Below are 4,151 nucleotides of genomic sequence, written 5' to 3'. Positions count from 1 at the left end.
CTATCATCCGGTTTATTTTGTAAATCAAGTTTATTGTTTTTGAACACAAGTAGAAAAAAAATTGAGTTAAATACATGTATATTAACATAAAAGGGATGGTGACTTCATAAAAGCAGTTTGTGGAGATAGAATTGATCAATTAGTAGAAGTCTTTACCAATCAAATGGCCCTTTGATCAATTCAAATTCTTTCAATTAAAGAAATGCTAATTGTGCTAGACTAATTCTTTGTACTTGATTTTCCATTTTAATTGTCCATCTTATAAATTAATTAATTTGCTAGTACTTGATTTTCCATTTTAATTGTCCATCTTATAAATTAATTAATTAAGCAAACTACTTCTTTTGGAGATATTTTAAAGTCAGGAAACTGAATCAAATTCTAGTCCATTATCTATAAGAAGAGTGTCCATTGTTGACACCCAATTTTGACCCTCCACATTATAGATTAATTATCGAGCTTCTTCAATTTCAAACGACTTAATATAATTAGTTTTATAAAATTCCAAAAATGATTACTTTATGTAATTCTGTCACTTTTGGATTTCTAAAATAATAAATATGTTTTTTTTTATATTATTATGTATATAATTAGTATATTTTATGAATGTTCGAAAATCATCTCAAAAAGATTTTATTTTTTAGTTAAATGTTTTATTAATTAGTTTAATTTGAGTTGGTTTATATTTTTGAATTAATTAATTTATAGTCAAGTTAATTATCTTGTTTCGTTAAGATTAAGAAACTCATTAATTAATTTATATTAACTCGTCTTATTTAAATTTTAGCCGAATTAATTTATATTAGCTCGTCTTTTATTTTTACCTTACCTTAAACCCATTTGAGACTAGTTTGGGCCTTTTACTCAATTCTATTCCAGCCCAACTCCCAGTTCAGCCCAACAATACATTATACAATCAACATTCCAAACCTGGACCCAATTCAATGTTCCCAACCCATCTTTAACTAGTGGCCCAATTTATAATTCCAAGTCCACAATTCCAATTCAAAGAACCCATAAACAATAACATCAGCAATACGAAAAAGAACCAGATGACCCCTGCGTCTTCTTCACGCGAGAAACGATACAACAGCAACGCATACCAAAACTCGACCCCACCCTGTACTTGCCTTCGTCTTCTTCATGCCTAAATCACCGAAAATCGCGGAGAACTCAGAAACGTGATCATCTGCAAAAATCCATAACCCTAGCAGCCTAATCGATCACATCGTCGTCCCCTTTTGCCTCTTTTCAAGGATTTTCTGAATCCCTTCACTATTGCTTCGAAAAGAGCTTTTCGAATTCAAATTTGAACACTCGTTTCCCCCCATTCGACCTTAGTTTTTCTGTCTATATAAAGCTTTCATCCTCACTGTTTTAGGGGGGATTTTTAGATGCTGATTTTGGTTACCCGAAATAAGGGCATTTTTAGGCGAAATTCTCGACCAAAACAGAGAGGATTTTTCAGTCTCTTTTCCTCGAATTCGAAGCTATTTTGCTCGCCGAAGCTTATTGGAATCGATTCGGGTGGTGGAAGTTCTTCGCGGTCAAGCTCGTCTCCCCAGTCGTTGCCCCGAAAGAGGTAATGCGTCCTCCTCTATAATACTCTTCCCGTCTTTTAGATTTCGACATGGCGTTTCCAACATCTCAAGGTTTATGATGTTGATTATTTAACATTAAGTTCTTTGTTCGTCATTTTGAGTTCTAGTTCTGTTTTTTCTCGGTTCTGAGTTGTTTCTTTTCATGATTTTGGTCGAGCCGAGTCTTATTTGAGCTATGATTTTGAGTCGAGTTCCTATTATAGTCTGATTTGGATGCATTTAGTTTGACTGTTGATTGTTTACATCTTGCTCCATGGTGGAAGATTTTTTTTTTCTTATTGAAATAGGTTACTGTCTCCATTTTCTTGGTCTCCAAAAGTGTGCATCGATTAATTTCAAATGGTTCCACTAGCCTTAGCATATTCTTAGGAGTATTTGTTATGGATACACAATAATAACTAGTGTTCGATGTCATGTTATTTAATCTTTTACTTTAAGCTAAATGTGGAAATTGCGATAGTTGTTTAAACTCATATTTGTGTCTTTACTATTCCCCGTTTCAATTCTTTTTCATTTGAATGTCGCCAGACCCATTTACTGTTGTTCCTAGGTTGTTCTACCTTCCAGTGATAGATCTTTCAACTGTTTATCAAGGTCGATTATCATAATAGTTGAGTAAGATTTGCTATTCTTTTAGCTCGAGTATGGTTAGTATGTATTATGAATATTTAAATGGATTACATCTCTTATTTCAACGATGTGATTTACTTGTCATCATAGCATGAGTGAATTGTATAATTTTGCATAAGCCTTTTAATACCAATTTATGTCTGCAATGACTTTTAATTACTTAATTCCTAAATATATGAAGAAGCCGAGTCGTGCTCTTTTTTATCTGTTAATGTCTCTTTTTTGTTATGCTTATGATTGGCTTCTTAATTGTATTTTTTCTTTCTTAAATATAGCTTGTTGTTTATTGTTTTCTTTAAGGAATAATGTGATTGGATTTGATTTGCCCATAATTTGTTAAAGTTTGATCATCTTTGTAATATTATTATTTTTCCCTCATCTGGTAAGTTAATGCTCATTTTAGTTAGGCTTTAGGATGTTGTTACAGTTGATTGTCGATATCTTTCTTTCTTTCAATTTAAATTGGTCTGTTAATTCCCTTCATTTTCTTTGTTTACAGGTGACATTGGCGGAGTTCAATTAGGACTCTCTTTCCCTCTTGCATCTCGAGTTGATTGAAAACCCAACAAATCCTTCTTATCGAGTTGGCCTCATTTTTTTCCAGTTATAGAGAAGTTGAATGTGACACGAGGAAGTGATCACTAGTTTCGGAAAGTCCGAAAATGGGCTATATGCAATTTGTATACACTAAATATACACTGTTATACGGATCGTAATACAGAAATTCGGGGCCAAAAAATTGTTATAAGTGTTGGAAGTTTGAGGGGGCTGTATACACTCGGTATGCAGTCAGATATGTGAGAAAGTGGGTCAATATATGACCCGTATACAAAAATATACATTTGTTGTATACATAGTGTTCAGAAGCAAAAATGGGCTGAAAAAGGCCCAAATAATGCAGCCGGCCCATTATTAGATTTAGGACAGGTTGGGCCAAAGCCCAAACTAACTTTTTCTTCTCTTTTATTATCCTCCTTATTTGTTTATTTGCAATTTGTTTAATTCTAACTTTTTTATTTGATTTGGTTCAATTTAATTAAATCCCCCAAAAGATTAACTATATTCTTTATGTTAGTTTATTTTAATTAAAAAAAAAATTCTATCAACTCTTATACTTTTATTGAATATATTTAGTCAAAACTTTTTTTAAAAAAAAATTATTCTCCAATTAATTTAAAATAGTTTTCATGCTTTAATTAATCAAATTGGTTTAAATTATTATTTCAAAACGAATTAAATAAATTCTAATTAATCTAGTTTTGTTAAAATTCTATTTACTTATAATTCAATTCAAATGTTTCATTAAGGTTCAATTTTCTTTAAAAACTAAATAATTGTTCTTTTAACTATTTTCTCAAGTTAATCAAATATTGTAAATTATTATTTTTTATATTAAATATTATTTCCAAAAAAATAGTCAAATATTTAATCTAAGTCGTAGGATAACCGCTAGAAGGGGGAGCAGAATCGTATCTGGGAGTGGTTCTTCGGATCGATCACAGATTCTCGGCCCCATTTCAAGGGGGTGCAACACTTCTCAGTGATGCATGTGCCCTGTTCAAATAGACCTCACTCAGATATTGATAGTGTCCGTGAAGTTCTTGGAGAAATGAAAACTTCTTGAAAGAAGCTGAGGCTCGGCCTTTGACTCCGCTTGCCTCTACTTTTCGTTGATTGCTCCGATGATCGTGACCTTCGAAACTCGGTGCCGGTGGAACATCCACGTTAGCTTCCGTTGCACTGAACAGCACAAGCATTTGCTTGCTAATCTTATACCTTTCGTCTGAATTTTTTCCCTTACCCGCCAAGCAGGTTTTCTCCAAATTGGTATACCTCAGAGGATTGGGCTGCTCCGGAGCGCTGGCCCTGGCGATTGCATGGTTTCTTCAATTCTGCATTTCTGAATCGTCAAACATGATG

Source organism: Solanum stenotomum, chromosome 9 (assembly GCF_019186545.1).
Source record: "Solanum stenotomum isolate F172 chromosome 9, ASM1918654v1, whole genome shotgun sequence".
In the NCBI taxonomy this organism is placed as follows: Eukaryota; Viridiplantae; Streptophyta; class Magnoliopsida; order Solanales; family Solanaceae; genus Solanum; species Solanum stenotomum.
Note: the sequence above shows the minus strand (reverse complement) of the source record.